The sequence below is a fragment of the Puma concolor genome, chromosome B1 (assembly GCF_028749965.1).
Source record: "Puma concolor isolate L17-30 chromosome B1, mPumCon1.1.hap2, whole genome shotgun sequence".
NCBI lineage: Eukaryota > Metazoa > Chordata > Mammalia > Carnivora > Felidae > Puma > Puma concolor.
This window is the reverse complement of record NC_141670.1, coordinates 110,187,503-110,208,178: the sequence shown is the minus strand read 5'-3', so window position 1 is coordinate 110,208,178 and position 20,676 is coordinate 110,187,503. Positions and strand designations below refer to the sequence as shown.

The 20,676-nt window shown below is 37.4% G+C and overlaps 1 pseudogene; it reads right to left on the bottom strand.

Moving 5' to 3' along the window:
- Positions 1-14,143, bottom strand: part of LOC147581804 (small ribosomal subunit protein uS2B pseudogene) — a 164,973-nt pseudogene extending 150,830 nt beyond the window's left edge.
- Positions 14,144-20,676: the final 6,533 nt, after the last annotated feature.

The following is a 20,676-nucleotide window of genomic DNA, read 5'->3' as shown; positions in this document are numbered from 1 at the left end:
TATATATATATTTTAATGTTTATTTATTTTTGACAGAGAGAGAAAGCATGCAAGCAGGCGAGGGGCAGAGAGAGAGACACAGAATCCTAAGCAGGCTCCAGGCTCTGAGCTGTCAGCACAAAGCCTGACTCAGGGCTTGAACTCACGAACCACAAGACCATGACCTAAGCCAAAGTGGGACGCTTAACCGACTGAGCCACCCAGGCACCCTAAACACAGTATTTTTGATGTGACAGATAATGCTGTTTTACTGAACCTAAATCACTTAGGTTCACTTAGTATAATCACTATTCTAAGTGTTTTTCATGTGTCACTAATTTAGTCTTCACAACAACCCTATGAAGTAGAAATTATTATCATCATCATTTTACAGATCAGGAAAATAGGAGACAAATGGCCAGTAACTTGTCTAGTAAAACGATCCAGACTCTCAAGAACTAAGATTTGGATCAAGGCATCCTAACTCTAGAACCTGGGCTTCTGACCAGAATGGTTTACTTCATCATTGTTTGCTAAGTCTGTGTAATCAAATCTCATACTCAATCAAACTGACCTGAAGTAATACATCAATGATAATTTAATGAGATATCACTTGATAACTTTATAAGCTCTTATTCATTTAAAGAGAAGTATCAAGATAATTATGAAATCTGTTGGAATGGAGTATCTTATCCAATGATTGCTGAAAGAGGGAACATAAAAATTATTTTTAGCCACATTTATTATTTCATTTATAGGTGTAGTAATTCTGCAAGATGGTTGCATAACACGATAGAGGAAAATTATAGGTAAGATTTCCTGGAATGAGCTATTGTGCTACCATTTAAACTATTTTAAATTGTTTTGCACACAGAAGTGGATCCCAACCAAAAAAATATCAAATTATTGTCAATATGTAGTCTGACTGCTGTGGAGTCTGTCCTACCATGTATTCTACAATGAATCAATTACTCTCCTATTTTCTGTTACTTGAACTACTGCCAAACTTTTCTTGCTGTCACATCCTGTGCTGATATTTGGCCTTGAATTGATGGGAACACATTTGTGTTTGTGTTCATAGGTTGTCTTCCAAAAGATATAGAATGCGCTAAAATTAATTTTAATTTCTCATAGAGTACTCTAGTATACCAAAGAACACATAGCAGCTGAAAAATTGTTGGCTAGATAAAAAAAACAGGCCACTGTTAGAAACACATACTCTGTTCATGAGGTCCTAACATCACAGAGGCTATGGCAGAAGTGAGATATGCAGGAATAAGGAAACAGGGTCAAAAAGAAAGTAAAATGTCTTTATTTTTTTTATTTTAAATTTAGTGTAGTTAACATACAGTTTAATGTGAAATCTCCTTATTAAAGGTTACAGCACAGCTTAATAAGTTGCTCAAATCTTTTTATTTCTGACTCAGGCCATACAAGACTTAAGGAAATGGAAAGATAGAAAAGCTATTCAAAGGACACAACAGAAAGACTTTTAACTCTTCCAAATCACAACAAAAGCTCCATGCACTTACACAGTATTAGGTTTGGTTTTTTACATCTTAGAAGTGAATGAGGAGGGCTTAGGCCCCCTTAAATTACTACAGTTTAGAGTATTCAATAACAAGTAGCCTAAAGACGGGTGGCTTGAAGAGAAGACAAACATATGGGTTTTTTGTTTGTTTTGTTTCTTTAAGAGTCCTGGGCTGAGAGTCAGGAAGCATGGAAATCAGGTATTAACCCACTGTGAGACTTGAGGCAAATCGGTGCCATTTATTTGTTCATCAGTTTCCTTTACTTTCAAACAAAACAGTTGGACCAGGACAGAGGTCTCTGTTGTCCAGTTCAGACTTTAGGCCTTATGATCTCTGAGGTGATTGCAGAACATGATGGAGGAAATCATAGTTAAGATTTCCTGGAATCAAGCCACGGTGCTGTGCTAGTATCTGTGTTGTGGGATATCATTAAGATATTTTAGCAAGTAATATTCTATCCTCTTGGATAGGGTTTAAGACATAACCTCTCTGTTCTGCTATATTCAATGGAACGTACATTGTGTTCCAGTCTGTACTTTTTGGAAGGTGGAGTGGAACTTTTTCTTCTTGGGAACAAGTTACTCCACTCTGACTTTTAAAGGACTTGATGAAGATGGATTATACATTTAAACCAGGGAAAGCAGTTTTAACACTACACCTTAAAAATCATCTGTCAGGGAAGTATTATTTCATTACATTAGTAAAGTAGCAGTAAGTCTTTTTAAGGTGGTAACTTGTCATCTGTGTGTTTAGTCTGTATTTCATAAGAGTACAAATCTACAATGTACATGTATGCATAAGCATGTGTATATTTAATGCAGTTGATGGTGACACAAGCATAAACAATGTAAGAATCATCAATCCCAAATAAAGAGAAACCTACTTTTTTGCACCATGTATTATGAAGTTGGTCAAATGTAGATAGTTCTTTCTTTAAATAACTCCAAATAGCTCCTTGTATATCACATGTAATAACTTCCAAGCTTTGTGTTCAAAAGAATTACCTGGAGCTGTTGCTAAAAAATACTGATTCTTGGTCACCACCCCTGACTTCCAGAATCAATCTCTAGCACAGTCACTCAAACTTTGGTTGCATGCTGAAATCACAGAGCTTTAAAAAAAGCACTCACATTCATGAAGTAAGTCAGACAGAGAAAGATAAATACTGTATGCTTTCATAAGTATGTGGAATCTAAAAAACAAACCAAAACAACACAACAACCACCCCAGAACAAAAAACATCTACAAAACAGATGGGTGCATGTCAGAGGTGTGCATGGGGATGGGAGAGATAGGTGGCAAGTGGTGGGCAAAATGAGTAAAGGTGGTCAAAAGGTACAAACTTCCACTTATAAAGTAAATATGGGCATGTAATGTGATGTACAGGGTGATGACTATAGTTTATAATACTATATTGTGTATTTGGAAGTTGCTAAGCCAATAAATCTTAAGTTTGTATCACAAGAAAAAAAATTGTAACCGTGTGTGGTGACAGATGTTAACTAGATTTATTGTGGTGATCATTTTGCAATATATACAAATACTGAATCATGTTGTACACCTGAAACTAATATACTGTTATATATCAATTATATCTTGAGAAAAAATTAAAACAAAATGAATTCATGCCCTAGTTGAGCCCTAGAAATTTTGATTCAGTCTGTGGTATGGCTTGGATATCTGGATTTTTCAATGTTTCCTAGGTGATTCTGTGGGGCAGATGAAATTGGGGACCACTGCTCTAGGGAATAAAATCAAGAATGAACTGCTTTACAGAGGTTCCCAGGTGATTCCAATCACCAGGAAAGTTCAGAGAACAATGATCTTCAGATGATCATCTTCAGGGACAATGATCATCTTTCCAAGATGTCTTCGGAACCCATATAGATTTAATTTACACTGTGTTTTAGATCCTAACTCCATATCACACCTGTATTCTGATTCACTCTCACTCTGGTGCACCTAGCTAATCTTCAAAGCAATGATTCTGTTGCATTAGAACTTCTCAACCAGTAGTTGCTTTTGAAAGCACAAATTTTTAAGCCACACCCCAGACCTGAAGGTGGAGTTCAGAGATGTGCAATTCTAACAAGCCTCCTGAGTGATTCCTGGCTGGAGCAAAGGTTGCAACCTATAGCATTAAAACTTACCTGGAATGGAGAGCAAGAGAAGACAATGAATGGTAGAAGCTCAAGAGGCAGGTATTAATATCCTGCTCTCATTTCCTCCCAATTACAGGACCTTTCATAAAGTCAACTAAGCCATTGTGTATTAATACTGAAGAAACCTTTTGAAAGTATTCAATTTGTGGATTGAGAGAGCTGTACTTATGAAGGGTGGATATGACTTATGAGTCAGTGAATAATACCCTGGTACTTCAAAAATACAGTTGGCTACCTACAGACATTTAAGTTTGGGGGTATGGGCTAAAATCAGGGAAAGTAAGGTTATCAGCAGATAGTCACTTTGTAGTTCTTTGATCTTGCTGAGTTTTCCATGTAACTCATGAATTTGAGATAATGAATTCATTTTCCAGAAAAGAAAATCTTAAAATTTTGATTACTATAATCCAGGTGTATATTAAAAGGTTTTTTATTTTCATCAAGATCTCCCAACATCTCAGAAATAAATGGCCTAAAATTAAAGGTTAAATACTTTTTATAAAATACCCATTTGCTTAACATATATTTAACATGCTAGATTGTAGAGCAGTGCTGGAACTGGATATTCTGTCTTGTTAGCCACTGTATAACTAGTACTTGGTTCTGCACCTAGCATATAAGTGATTAAAAAAATATTTTATGATCAAATTAAGGCCGTATCTGTTGTTAAAAATTCTCCAAATATGGGGGGGCACGTGGATGGCTCAGTCAGTTAAGCATCTGACTTTGGTCATGATCTCACGGTTCGCGAGTTTGAACCCCACCCACATCAGGCTGTCTGCCGTCAGCATGGAGCCCACTTCAGATCTTCTGTTCCCCTTTCTCTCTGCTCCTCCCCTGCTCAGGCTCTCTCTCTCTAATAAATAAATAAATAAATAAATAAATAAATAAATAAATAAACAAACAAACATTAAAAAATTCTCCAAATATGAAAAGTTGGAGAAAAAACTCACTTATAGTTAGAATCATGTGGAGAACAACAAGAACAGTAGGAGAAACAATCGAGTAACTTCAATCATGGAAATATACAATAAACTTACAGTTCCTATGGCATTTATTCTGTATAGGAAAAATACAGACATTCTAATCATCCATTTTAGATGTGAAAAGTCATGATTCTGGACCCCTTCGTCCAATACCTGAAAGCCCAAATTAGATGCTGGACTAGCTAGTGCTTTTTAGCCTTATGTAAGTTATGTAGTTAATATTAGCTACATAATATAACTCTATCTAGATGGGTTCATAGATGGTAATCCAGCTAGCAAAATATATATCTATCTATGGCTGTATTAGAAGTGAAGATTATTTAAAGACCATGTGATTGCATGACCAACAGATTCCAATATGACAGTTTCTAAGCTTTTAACGTAATCTGATTTTTGTTAATTTATTTCTTTGCTCTTCTTTTATTATTATTATTTGGAAAATGATGACAAGTTAATGAAATTTCATATAGGTTAGCCTGATGATATGAGTATTTCACAGTAGATAAGAGCCGTGCCTGGTAGACTGGCCAACTCTGGTTCTTGATTATCACTTAATAGCTGTATGTATGACTTTATATGGGTCAAAATCCAGTCAGGAGAGAGAATACCAGTAGCTTGAATGTTACCTAAGTATAAAGTTGTTATTTAGGTAAATGAAGTAGAATTCTACATTTCTCAGAAGTTGCAAGTGCAGGAAGCAAGCCTCATCTCCAATACTGGGAGAACTGAGCTACAGAGTTACTGAAATTTAGAAACTTAGGGGAAAGACCCCGTGGGCAAGGGACCCTCATGCCCCCAGGAGAGGAGCTTAATGAGGCACACTTGATTCTCCTGCATCTAGAGAAAGGACTTCTGCTACTGGAGTAAGGAAACATGCAAGGCTAATTGCCCAGAGCACACAGAAGCAGACACAAAGCCTACTGGGAGCCTGCAGGAAGCAGCCAGGAAAGAGCACACCCCCATCTTCCTCCTCCAGCCTTGCAGTTGCCTTTTCATGTCCCCTCTTGGCAGAGCCTTACATAGGCCCAGCTGGAGAAGCAGAAATGGGGCTTCTCAGCCTCAGAATCAAAATCACAGCAAAGAAAGGTGGTTTGAAGCTTAGAGATAAGGTAATGACTGGGGCAGGGAACACAGTGATAAGTGTAGCATGGCAGATAAGAGCTGGGACTGGTAGGTTGCCCTTATTTAGTTTCTGACCCCATCACTTAATAGCTATGTGACCTTTGGTTACTTATCCTTGATCAAATTAATTTGCCTTAGGTATAAAATTGCAACAGTGTTAACATCTTGAAGTTTTGGAAAGTAAATTCAATATAAAGTAAACTGCTTAGCATATAGCCTGAGATAAATGTATGACAAATGTTAGGTATTAAACGTTTTCTTTGTATTATATAGCAAGATAGTACCCTGATTTCTTTTAAGTAAGACTTCTGACTATATTACTGATCAGTGGTTTTCAATTTACATGTCTCCAGTACCAAGGGACACTTAAACTTATAGTCACATACCTGTAAATTAATATGCACATTTCAACCAACAGAATTCTGAAAGTATATCTACTATTATTCTTTGATTCACATTTTTCCCATTATGTACCATGCCCCTGGAATTATAGAACTTATGGTTTAGTGGAGGATAGAGGCAACTAAAGAATTCAATAAAATATTATAAAGACCAGAATAGGAATATAGCAGAGATGGGCAACTAAACTCAACAAGGTCTCAGAAGATGTCTTCCAAGGAGTAGAAACTAAAGACTTGAGTAGGCTAGCCAGGCAAAGTTTGCAGGGAAGACAGGCACTCCACATACTTCATAAAATTAAAATTAAAAATTTACAAGCAAAAGGTGTGACAACTTTTTAGTGACAATGTGAAAGTTAACATCCAAGGAACATATTAAAGATCTTCAGATTGCACAGTGAGAACGTTTAGTCCTATTTCTTGAAAGAGGACAATGTCATCTGTGTTTTTTTGTTGTTGTTGTTTTCAATCCTAGAGAATTCAGTGGAGTTCTGAGTAGATCGTCAAAGCTCAATATAGACTTGTCGGAAAGTAGAGTTCTATAGTTTTATATTATAATAGCTCAGGGTACGCCTGGGTAAGATTAGTATCTATCACATATTGAGGCCCTGAATAATCATGGAGATTATTTACAATTTTTATATCTTCTTGTTGAACTGTTCCCTTTATTATTATGTAGTCTTCTTCTTTATCTCTTGTTATGGTCTTTGTTTCAATGTCTATTTTGTCCAGTATAAGTATTGCTTAGGTGGCAACCTAGTCCATGCATAAGTATCATCCATAGATCTAACCATTTTTTCCTTCCATCTTGCAGGTTTCTTTTGACATCCATTTGCCTGATGAATATTTCTCCACCCCTCACTCTCAATCTACAGATGTCTTTAGGTCTGAAATGAGTCTCTTGTAGGCTGAAGGTAGATGGGTCTTATTTTCTTATCCATTCTGTCATGCTGTGTCTTTTGATTGGAGCATTTAGTCCATTTACATTCAAAGTAATTATTGATAGATATGTATTTATTGCCATTTTGTAACTTGTTTTGTGGCATGGAGATTACAAAATGTGAAAGGAATTGAACTGTGTTCTATTAATCCAGTTAATAACAATCTAGTTTATTTATTTGTATCTATCTCTACATACATATGATATACTTTCAAAATCCTGTATATGAATAGCTGAGCATTCCTGCACACAACAGTTATAGAGTGATGCTTCAAAGGCAGTTGCATCACATTTTTTTCCCTCTTGGACCTTTGTTTTGACTGCTGGAGAGATCAAAGAACTATTGCTGTGAATGTCTTGGCAGAGTTATCATCGTAGTGTGAAATGACTGTAGACATCCCTGATTTCTTTTTACAATTAAAATAACAATTATAAGGGATAGATTTAATTTTTGTATTTAGTTTTCATAAATGGTATTATTTGTTGTATAGAATACCATTGGCCAGGACACCTAGATCTCTTCATTCAATTCCAGACCTGCTTTTAATGATCTCTTATCCTCTGACCTAATAAATCATACTTTGTCCTAGACCATTATTACTTTATAAAATACATATGGTGTTAACAACCACAAAACAAGTAACAAAATGGCATTAAATACATATCTATCAATAATTACTTTGAATGTAAATGGACTAAATGCTCCAATCAAAAGACACAGCATGACAGAATGGATAAGAAAATAAGACCCATCTACCTTCAGCCTACAAGAGACTCATTTCAGACCTAAAGACATCTGTAGATTGAGAGTGAGGGGTGGAGAAATGTTTATCAGACAAATGGATGTCAAAAGAAAACTGGAGAAGCAATACTTATACTGGACAAAATAGACATTAAAACAAAGACCATAACAAGAGATAAAGAAGAACACTACATAATAATAAAAGGAACAATTTAACAAGAAGATATAAAAATCGTAAATATTTATGCACCCAAAATGGAAGCACCCAATACATAAAACAGTTAGTAACAAGCATAAAAGAAATGATCAGTAGTAATACAATAATAGAAGGGGACTTTAACACCTCATATTTTGTATCAACAGACAGATCATTCAGTCAGAAAATCAACAAGGAAACAGTGACTTTGAGTGACACACAAGACCAGATGGATCTAGCAGAACATTCCACCCTAAAACAGCAGAATACACATTCTTTTATTTTCTTTTTCTTTTTTAACTGGATTTATTTATTTTGAGAGAGAGAGAGAGAAAGAGAACACCTGTGAAAGAGGCAGAGAGAGAAGGGGGGGGTAATACAGGGGTTAGAGAGAGAATCCTAAACAGGCTCCACATGGTAAACATAGAGCCCAATGGGGGTCTTGAACATGAATTGTGAGATCAAGACCTGAGCTGAAATCAAGAGTCAGAAGTTTAACTGACTGAGCCACACAGGTGCCCTACATTCTTTTCAAGTGAACATGGAACATTCTCCAGAATAGATTACATATTAGGCTACAAAACAAATCTCAACAAATTCAAAAAGATCAAAGTCATACTATGCATGTTTTCTGACCACAACACTATGAAACTAGAAATAAACCACAAGAAAACTCTGGAAAGACCACAAACACATGGAGGTTAAATAACATATAACAAACAATGAATGGGTCAACCAAAAAATTAAAGAAGAAATCAAAAAGTACATGGAATCAAATGAAAATGAAAACACAGTGATTCAAAAACTTTGGATGCAGCAAAAGCAGCTCTAAGAGGGAAGTTTATAGCAATACAGGCCTACCTTCAAAGCAAGAAAAATCTCAAATAAATAACAACCTTACACCTAAAGGAGATAGGAAAAAACCCTACAAATAAAATCCAAAACCAGCAGAAGGAAGAAAATAATTAGAGCAGAAAGAAACTAAAAAAACAAAAACAAAAACAAAAACAAAAAAACCCAAAAATCAAAAACCAAAAAACAATACAGCAGATCAATGAAACCAAAAGCTGGTTTTTAAAAAAGATTTTAAAAAATTGATAAACCTCTAGCCAACTCATCCAGAGAAAAAGAGAAAGGACTCAAAATCACAAAAGTAAGAGGAAAAATAACAACTAATAGCACAGAAATACAAACAATTGTAAGAGAATATTATGAAAATTACATGCCAACAAATTAGACTACCTAGAAGAAATGGATAAATTCTAGAAAAATAGAATCTACCAAAATGAAGAAGGAAGAAATAGAAAATTTGAACAGACTAATTCCCTGCAAAGGGATTGAATCAATAATCAAAAAACTCCCAACACACAAAAGTCCAGGACCAGATGGCTTCACAGGAGAATTCTACCAAACATTTAAAGAAAAGTTAATACCTGTTCTTCTCAAACTATTCCAAAAAAAAAATAAGAGGAAGGAAAACTTCCAAATTCATTCTAAGAGGCCACTATCACCTTGATACCAAACCCAGATAAAAACACCACACACACACACACACACACACACACACACACACACAAGAGCTTTATAGACCATTATCACTGATGAACATAAATGCAAAAATCCTTAACAAAATACTAGCAAACACAATGCAACATTACATTAAAAAAATCATTCACTGGGGCACCTGAGTGGCTCAGTCAGTTAAGCGTCCGACTTCGGTTCAGGTCATGATCTCACAGTTTGTGAGTTCGAGCCCCACATTGGGCTCTGTGCTTACAGCTCAGAGCCTGGAGCCTGCTTCGGATTCTGTGCCTCATTCTCTCTGTACCCCTCCCCCACATCTGTTCTGTCTCTGTCTCTCAAGAATAAATAAAAATGTAAAAAAATAAAAATAAAATCATTCACTGGAGTGCCTGGATGACTCAGTTGGTTAAGATCCAACTTGAGCTCAGGTCATGATCTCCTGGGTCACAAGTTCGAGCCCCACGTCAGGCTCTCTGCTGTCAGCGCACACTTGTTCAGGGGTCAGTTTTTGTGCTTCTGCTAAATGCATCAGGTTATAGTTTTCTTTTGGCACTCACCAAACATTTATGTTTATATGTGTGTGAGGGGAAGTTAGAAGATATGGGGTCAAATAAAAGAATGAAAGATATAGTTCATGTGCACAAAGAACACACATTCTAATAGAAATCTGACATGTATATAAATAATCACAGACCATATCATCAAGGTAAAATTTGACCAAAGAGCTATGGTACATGAAAGAAGGAGAGCATTCAGGAATGCTCACAATGGAGTTTAAATTTCATGATAGTTAGGATTTTTTAAAAATGGAAATGGAGGGGCGCCTGGGTGGCTCAGTCGGTTAAGTGTCCGACTTCGCTCAGGTCATGATCTCGCGGTCCGTGAGTTCGAGCCCCGCGTCGGGCTCTGTGCTGATGGCTTGGAGCCTGGAGCCTGTTTCAGATTCTGTGTCTCTCTCTCTCTCTGCCCCTCCCCCATTCATGCTCTGTCTCTCTCTGTCTCAAAAATAAATAAAAACGTTAAAAAAAAAATAAAAAAAAAATAAAAATGGAAATGGAGAAGACTATGTTCCATAACTCTCTGTATTTATAATATATTTTCTCCTGCAAAGCATACATCCCTAGCTTGGAGACTGACTGGTTTTGCTCGAGTGATGATCTTACAATGGGATGTAGTCAGTTTGGGCTGTATCTTGAAGGACATAATTGAGCATCTGTAACCAGTTTTCATTTTTCTTCATTCTGTTTTTTTTCAACTGACCCAATAAGTTGTTTTATGTGAGTTTTTGTCATATGATATATCTTTTGCTGAATTTAGGTCCAACCTAGCAGACCATGTAAATGTATGTGTTTGTGGGGGAATTTTAGTGGAAGAAGTGAGCCTACTTTTCTCTTTCTTAACATCAGGCTATTTTGGGGAAGTTACTTGTTCTTCGTATCAGACCTTTTCTATTTCCTAAAATTCTTCATGTTCCCCTCCCCTGGAAATTTCAAATCCAAGACTGGAGTCACGTACTTAATCGGCTTGACTCTAGCTGTATTTGAAATTATGTGAACACCAGTGGTGTCACGAGCTGTCACATATATTTAGCTATGGTTCAGCTGCCTAGGGAGTAAATATTTTCATTCAGGGGCTTCTGGTACTAAGCAGCCATTCACTTATTTATTGATTTAACACAAGCATACATTTTAGCATACCTTGAAACAGGTAGTGTTCTAGGTCCTGAAGATGTAACAGTGAATTTAAAAACCAAAGTCCTTCTTCTCATGGAGATTAAATTCTAATGGTAGCTCTGATTAGCTTGAAAATAAACTAGCTATCAAATTCTGCTCAAATGTCATTTTCTCAAGAGAGACTTCTCAGACATTTTTTAGATTCTGTTCCCATATTACTCTGTTAGCTCTACTGTTTTTTTCTCCCTCATAGCGATGATTTGCTCTTCCCTTTGTCTGTCTATCCTTATTTCTCTTCTCCCTGGTCCCCTCAATAAGCTGTGAACTAGAGGGCAAAGACCAATATCTCACCATCTTTGTATTAAAAGAAAATATATTCAATAGATCTTTATAAGTGAATGAATGAATGCAGTTAATATTTGGTAATCACTGTTTGTGAAAACATTAGGGGCAACCTCACCAAAATGTCTCTCTCGATATGTCATGGAAATTCAGTGTGTATGGATTTCTAACCACATGAACCAAACTTGATATTCCATACACTCCATTCCATGGAGTTTGATGGTACATGTTTAATTAACAATCAGCAGTTTAAAAAAATGTCATATCTTGAACTTCTGGGCTATAAAACATGTGTCTTTTAAAATACCATTGTAGAGAAATGTAGGGAATGGCTCCAAATGTTTTGGAAGATCAGCTCACTAAGCTGAGAATTTCCAGAACTTGATGTTAATATGTATTAGCTAACTCTGGTCATGCAACATCATACTTCTCTTTTATTCTACTTTGATACCGTATTCTGCAGAAATGTATACAAGGAAGCTGCTTCCCAGAAATGACATTAAAATTGAGTTGTGGGGTGCCTGGGTGGCTTAGTCTGTTGAGCATCTGACTCTTGATTTTGGCTCAGATCATGATCCCACGGTTGTGGGATCAAGCCCCCTGTCAGAAGCGTGGAGACTGCTTAAGATTTTCTCTTTCTCTCTGCCCCTTTTCCCCATTCACATGTACACGCTCTCTCAAATAAAACATACCAAAAAAAAGTGAGTTGTAAAGAAAACTGGTAGTTGAACAATCTACTTCACTTTCACCATGTCTAATATATTGGGGGAAAATAACTATTAGAACTTTAGCAACAACCTACAAGACCAGTACTGGCCTCACTTAGAGTCAGCTGTACCCAAGTTCACTGTGTCAAGGCTGTAGTCAGTCTAGGGAAAACTGATTTGACTGCTGAAGATACATGAAAAGTGAACACATTTTGCTTCCATGTTGTATATATATATAGGGCTTCCTTAGAAAGTGGAAAGTATTACCAAAGATGTCATTTGGTGACTTATACAATACTGGAGACTTTAGAAAATTCTCTTACATCTTACCTCATTTAATCTCTACGACTCTCTAAAAGGTATTTTATTGACATTTTGCAAGTTGGAAAATGATGCATCAATAAGTTGTGTGATATACTTAAGTTCACATGCACCTAGTAAGTGGCAGTACCAGAGTGAAAGTCCAAAGTTCCAAGGTTGCCTCAGCGAGGTCATTTAATATAAAGGGAGGCATTTTAGAGGCCATAGTAAATACCAAATCAGTTCTGACAGTATACTATGCTGATAAACATGCTGGTTGAGACTGTAACTTTTTGGTGTGGAGGTGATTTTCTTCTATGAAACTACCAGCAAGTGGGGCGAAGAAAGGTAGACTGCTTTAAGGAAATAGTTAAGGGGAGGGGATTAAAGAGAAAAGAGGAAGCAAGAAAGAATTTCCTATTCTTTGAGCAATGTAAGCTTCTCATTAACTTTTTAGTTAATGAGTGCTGGCATGGTGCAGAAAAATATTTCAGCAACGAATCTTAATACTATTTAATATTCATGGGGATATTGCAATCCACTCCATTTCTCATTACCATTTCAAGGGTTTTAAAATAAACATTTGTTGTAATTAATATACAATTATTATACTGCTATTGTTCAGTTATAAGTCCAGAATCCAAATCAGGGTGAATTCTAAGATATTTCAAAGAAAAATTTTTAAAAGTAGGCTTCGTGCCCTACACTTGAATTCACAACCCTCAGATCAAGACCTGAAATGAGAGCAAGAGTTGCATGCTTAACACACTGAGCCACCCAGGTGCCTCTACTTCAAAGAAATTTGTATCCACATTTTACAATAATCATAATTTAATAACTTCTTTCTATTATCTCTAAAAATTATTAGAGCTAGACAAATGCTTACCATCAAAGTGCCTCAAGTTTCCTCATCTATAACATGAAGGAGTGAAAGAAATAATTCTGAAGTCTGGCTGACGATTAAAATAAAATTGGGAGCTTTTGGGGCACCTGGGTGGCTCAGTCGGTTAAGTGTCCGACTTCGGCTCAGGTCATGATCTCATGATCCATGAGTTCGAGCCCCACGTCGGGCTCTGTGCTGACAGCTCAGAGCCTGGAGCCCGTTTCAGATTCTGTGTCTCCCTCTCTCTCTGCCCCTCCCCTGTTCATGCTCTGTCTCTCTCTGTCTCAAAAATAAATGTTAAAAAAAATTTAATAAAAAAAATAATAAAATTGGGAGCTTTTGTTTTCAATAATTAAAAAAAAAAAAACTTTTAGGGGCGCCTGGGTGGCGCAGTCGGTTAAGCGTCCGACTTCAGCCAGGTCACGATCTCGCGGTCCGGGAGTTCGAGCCCCGCGTCGGGCTCTGGGCTGATGGCTCGGAGCCTGGAGCCTGTTTCCGATTCTGTGTCTCCCTCTCTCTCTGCCCCTGCCCCATTCATGCTCTGTCTCTCTCTGTCCCCAAAAATTAAAAAAAAAAAAAAAAAAAAAAAAAACTTTTATATAGTTTTATATTTACAGCAAACTTGACGATACAAGTCGAGAGGCCCCATATCCCCATACCCGTTTCCCCTTATTAACATCATATATTCGTATGGTGCATTTGTTATAATTAATGAACCAGTACTAACACATGATGATAAACTACACTCTATACTTTATTCAAGTTTTCTTACTTTATCTTATGTCCTTTTTCTGTTCCAGAGCCCCATCCAGGATACATCATGTTAAGTCATCATGTCTCTCCTTATGCTCCTCTCGGCTGTCATAGATTTTAGACTTTATCTTTCATGACCTTCATAGTGTTGAGAAATACTGGCCAGGTATTTTGTACAATGTCCCTCTACTGGAGGTTAGCTGATGCTTTTCTTCATAATTAGACTTGAACTCTGAGTTTGGGGGAGGAAGACTGGAGATTTCCTAAAATACACATTTTTGTACTTGTTTCTAATTTGGTGCTTCTGGAGTGGGAATCAAGAGTAAAATTTTTCAAAATCTCCTCAGGGTTCAATCATTGATTACATTGTCTCTTCTGGTAGGTGCTATTTGCTATGTCTAAAAACAATCTGACATGAGTTAAGGATTAAGGTTTGAGGATCTAATCTTCAATTCTCAAAAATCTTTAATTATTTATTTCTTTTTTATATTCTAGCCTTTTTTTTCTTCTGAAACTCTGTATGTATCATTGAGTTAATATATTCTCCAGGTCTCTTAACTTTTGCATGCACATGTATGTGTGTGTTTCTCTCCTTCATCCTGAAGGAATTTCTCAGAACAATCAAGATTTACTAATTCCTCTTCACAAATGTGAAGAATTTATTCCATAGAGTGAAGCTTCCACTTTCTTCATGTTCCAACTTTTCTTGAGATAGGTTTTTGTTTCACTATTTCAAAAGGAATTTTTTTTTTATTTTGACTTTTAATAGATTTATTCCTTCATTAAGTGTGTTTTAAAGCCTTTGTCATATAGCTTCATAAGATTAATTTTATTTACAGGGGCACCTGGGTGGCTCAGTTGGTTAAGCATCTGACTTTGGCCTAGGTCATGATCTCATGGTTCCTGAGTTTGAGCCCCAGGTGGGGCTGTGTGCTGACAGCTCAGAGCCTGGAGCCTGCTTCAGATTCTGTGTCTCCCTCTCTCTCTGTCCCTTCCCTGCTCATGCTCTGTCTCTGTCTTAAAAATAAATAAACATTAAAAAAGATCATTTACAAAGAATTCAGGCTTCGGGCCTATGGTTTTAGTTTGCTTTTCTTAACATTAGAGTTTTTTGTGTGTCTTTGGATTTTAGGATACATTTTATTTTAACTGGAGAGGACTTTTTTTCTTGCCTAGTTGTTTTCAGTACCTTTAATTGCCTTCACCTGGCACTCCTAAGCCACCAATCCAGAACCAAGTTTAGTAACAGCATTTTAAGGCTCCTGCTGTAGGTAAATATTGGGGATATCAAAAGTCCAGCCACTAAAGTCAGCTAGCAACTTGATTTGATTCCTAGTTTTGAGTTTTCAGACATCCATACAGCGACTGTTTTCTATGTAGCCAGGTTTCCAGCCTTTTTATTCAGACTTTGCTCACATGTGTGGGAGTCCTGGCCCACTCCTGGTTTCAAGGAGTAAATCTGGCTGATTATCCTCTTCCTGTACAGAGCAATGAATTAGTTACCAATTGCTGTATAACACAGTACCCCAAACTTAGTAGGCTAAAACAACACACATTTACCATCTCACCATTTTGTGGATAACGAGCCTGAGTATGGGTTGCCTGGGTCCTGTGACTAGGGGTTTCTCAAGGCTACATTCTAGGTGTTGGCCAGGCTGCCTTCTGACTGGGCAAGTATATACTTTAAAGCTCATTCAGTTGTTGGCAGAATTCAATTTTCAGCAGCTATATGACTGAAGACCACAACTCCTTGAGGACTTTTGGTTCAAAGCCACTCTCAGGTCCTAGAAGCTGCCCATATTTCTTTGCCATGAGGACTTCCTCAACATGGCTGCTCATTTCATCACGCCTGTAAGGAGAGTCTCTCTTTGTAGGGAGGGCCCAGCTCCTCTTTTAAGGGCTTTCACCTGATATTCTTAAAGTCACACCTACCCAGGATAATCTCCCTTTTGATTAACTCAACATCCCTGAGATTTGAGGTCCTAACATATGAAAATTCTCTTTACCTTTGTCATATTCTAATGGCTAGAAGCAAGACAAAGTCCTACACACACACAAATGGGAGGATATTATAGGAAGCAGGATGCCAGGAGGTGAGAATGATGGAGTTACCCTGGGGTCTGTCTGTTACAAGCACCTTTAGTCCAAAGACCACTAACTGTGTCCAGTTCCAGAAGTCCCAACCCTTGGCCCCAGCTTGGATCTCTGCTTTGCATTTCTGTCCTATTTCTAGTTCAAGAGGATGTTTACCTTGTTTCTTAATTCCTCTATGTCTAATTGGTATGTTTTTCCCTTCTGTATTATATCAGTCATCAATTTTTGTATGAAACAGAGGTTATGTGAAAGTATAAATTTAGAAAGCTATTTTACTCTATCCATGTTTTGTAAAAATTTCTACTTGATCAGGGTTAGAACAGGTTTCTGAAGCTCTAGATGTGTTTTAATGGTAAGGAAGTATTTAACCAAATTTTTTTGGGAAGAAGGTCTGGTAGACAGGATTATTTATGGTATGAAAGGATAAGTAATTGGTAAATAAAACTAGGCTCATCTAGCCATCACATTAAAAAAAACTAAAGTAGTTTGTGTCTGTTTTACAGTAAGAACCTCAACTTCTAATGATACCCTGGAAAGACCCATGCAATCTTGATATCCTCACATTATAGAAATATGCTGTCGCTGAAGTAGTTTTTTTCTACCTGGACTGCCCTTTTTATGGGATGTTCCTTCAGACAGTTTATTTTACAACATAGTTTTTTGCTACACAAAAGTAAGGGATACAATGAATGAAAAACAAGGCAAGAGTAGAGATACTCGAAACAGGATTCCAAATATAAAGTAAAATACACACAGGTAACATGGTAAGTCTGAACACTAGGGCCAAAGTCCTTGGTTTTATTGTTTTTCATTGACATAGAAATCTACTTTCTCTATAGACCTTGGGACGGTCAGGCTTAGCGTTGACACTTATACACAAGCATATGCCTAACAGTTTTATTTGGGAGCCAAAGTCTGAGAAAGTGACTATTGAAGCACTATAATCTCAAGAGAACCACATGAAATGAGTCACGAATAATTGCTTATACCAATCTGCCAAGGCAAGTCCCTTATATCTTTTCTGAAAACAATACAGCTAGTTTTTTATGTTAAGAGGCAGAGGATATAATCCTAAAAAAATAATAATGGATTCTGGGGGTATTTAAGCTTCCTAATAAATGCAAGTTGATTCTGCAGGTTAATTCATGTTTACTTTGGGAAGCACACAGACCATGATACCAGGATGATGGAATATAGGTTAGGAAATTTTGATATTTTAGAATTATGTATGATGGATCTGAGAGCTGCTATAGACAAGTGATAATAAAAAGATATGAATGAAGATTAGCATCTATAAAAGTATAAAGCGGATATGGTAAACATGACCACATTCACCCAGTTCTGGAATATTAGAACTGGTTGGTATTGCATGGAGCTTGCAATGTAGTTAGGTCAAATAAATTACGTGCTATAATTGCAATATATTATAAAACTCTTTAGTTCCGGGAGGCATTACAGCCTAAATATAGAAAGGCTGTCATAAGTAACACCTGCAAAATGGGTGGGAAAGGAAGCTGTTGTGGACACAGCCTTACCTTTGATGTCATGCAGCACCACCTTTCTCTCCTTTAAAATCTTGGCTGCATCACTGAAACTCAATATAGGGCTATATAAGAATCCAGTATGGCAAAGTTTCCAGTTCTGAAAGGCCAAAGGCCAAAAAATTTGCTACATCCATAAGTTTTCTACAACTAACTCTGAACAGGGTTCATCATGAAGTTTTGGAAATTAATTTACAAGATTTAGCTTACAGGGTACTAGATTAGATAGCAAAGTTTCATTGATGCCATTTTCTAAGCATGCAAATAAATATTGCTTTAGAAGGACATATAGAATAAGCTAATGATGTCTACTATCATGTAATCAAAATTATTAAAAGTATAAGCTTTTTGGCTTGCCTTTTATATGAGATAGTCTTTTAGACAATTAAAAAAAATATTTTGATGAGAATCTGGAAGTTGTCAGGTGATCTAGACATCTCCGTGATTTCTACAGTTCCAGAAATCCCTCTTTGTTGCTCTGAGCCTTCCTCTGTTACAATTTGAGCCATAGGTTAAAATATTCTAACATAGTCTATAATGCATAATAAAATCAAATTATGATGAAAATGAAAAAAATATTTTGCACACATTAAAATTATGGAAAATGGAAGAAATTAATTTGCACATACAAAAACATGGAGTATGGCACATAAGTATAGAGCGTTTAATTGAAACTGAAAGCCGGGTGTTTGGAAGGTAATAAGAGATGGACAAAAAGGAAAAAGTGAAGAAGTGATGGTGTGCCTGTTTTTATCTTACGGGCTTTGTGCATGATCTTCATTCTCTGTGCTCTCAGGTTTAGTGTTCCTATAAATACAGCAAGTCAGAGTCCACAGGAAACAGGAATTAAAATAATGGCAATAATTTTAAATTGGATATATGGAAAATTACATCCCTCTTATCACAAAGCATCTTTGTACTGTGCTTGCTTATTGAGCAGTTGTTCTGGGGTAAAAGAGGAGACACAGCACAGGGACATAATCCACACACAATCTAGTAATGCATTTTCTTTCCAAAAGTCTGGCAAAATTCTCACCTGATGTTCAGCTTATATGCTTTTATTAAGCAAAGGAATGTGACACAAATTTTAGAAAGTTTTTCATAAATAAAAGTTATAGTTGTTGCTTAATTTCTAAAGAGTTTTTTTTTTTTTTACCAAGAGTTTACATGTGTAAGATCAAAACAAAGGCTTGCAATTGCTTGAACAATAGCTTGAAGCTTGACACTTGAGGGAACAGAGCTTTTAAAGTAATGCTTAAGTTCTCTTAATCAGATCATTATCTGTTATGTCTAATGTTTATTATTTTTAGGTTCCTAAAATGCAAGTTAAATAAAAAGCAAATATAGAGGACGGTAATCTCCTTAGGCCAGGTACAAAGACTGAGAACATATTTCTAGTGTTTTTCACAAAATTTCAAATTTCTAGTCTGCAAAGAAAACAAGTGCATTTTTTTTTTTGAAATCGGCATTTGAAAAGTCTACATCAGTGAACATTCTTTAGAATATGGACTTTAAATCCTGGACTTATTAAATACAGGAACATTAATAAAATGAGAACAATTATGTTTATTAGCGTTTTTCCCCATTTATCATTAAGTAATAACATACAAAATACAACAATTTCCGGTTACTTATCTAAGTGCAGAGTGTCCCAACCTATTTCTGAAATTCGGTTCGGAGGAAGGAAAGAATGTCCTGACATGGCATTTTTTTTTATTTTCAGTGTTTAAACGTGTAACGCTTGTGCGCAGTGGCAGCGTTTTAGCTTCTGGAGTTTATGCCCAACATGATTTTTGCTTTTCTGAAAGCAGTAACATAAACAACTCTGCTCACGTCGTATATGTATTTATTGAGTACAATGCCAAACAGGCTTAGAGAAAAATCGAACAACACTGTTAGGTTTTCCTGATTCCCAGGAAGCTCACAATCTACCATCAGACTCTTAAAGGTGCTTGGCCTTTCGGGTCTGAGACACCGCAGGAAGGCTGCTCCAGTAGGCCTGGGTACGCAAAGTTGCTTCCTGGCCGGAACGCCAACTTGGCAAATATCTGCTCCTGGCAAACACAGATTAGTAAGGATAAAGTCTTCACAGACTCAACCAAGCAAAGCATAAATGGCCCTTTCAGCTCGAGCCTGCAAGGAGGGATGTTACTGAGCCCAGAACCCAAATTACTTTTTCCGGGCTCCCCAAACTTCAGTGTTTGTTTTAACGCTTTCGGATTCACGAGGCAGGTGTCTAACTCTCCTCCCTCGATTTCTTTCCCTTATCCCCTCTACCTCCTTGCCCAAATTCAACTTTTTAATGGGTGCAGAAGCGCAGTGAGCTAGGAGGATAGGAAGGTGAGAGAAGTGGCGCTATCACCACGTAGATTCGTGCTGAGCTAGCGTGATGGGGGGAAGAAAAAGGCGGGCACCGAGAGCAGAGGGGTGGTGGCAGAAAGGGCACAAGGCACGCCTTGCAGGGGGAACAGGAGGCGGGGCCACGTGCCAGTCCCAGGGTTCCCAGCTCGAGCGCGAGCGGAGGGTTCCCGAGCGTTCCAGCTTGCCAGCCGACCGCCACTCCGCAGGCGAGCATCCCTATCCCAGGACCTGCCCCTCGCCCAGCCCGCGAGCGCGTGGCAAGAAGGCGCGTCCGCATCCATGCCCCAGCCCGGGGAGCACAAGGCGTTCGCAGACCCAGGCGTGTGACGAGAGGCTGAGCGCGTGGCACCCAAGTCGTGCCCCGCTGAGCCAGACGCGGGAGGAGAGGGGCGCGCTCCAGCTCTTCCAGCAGTGCGCTGGGCGGGGCGCGGCTGGGTGGGT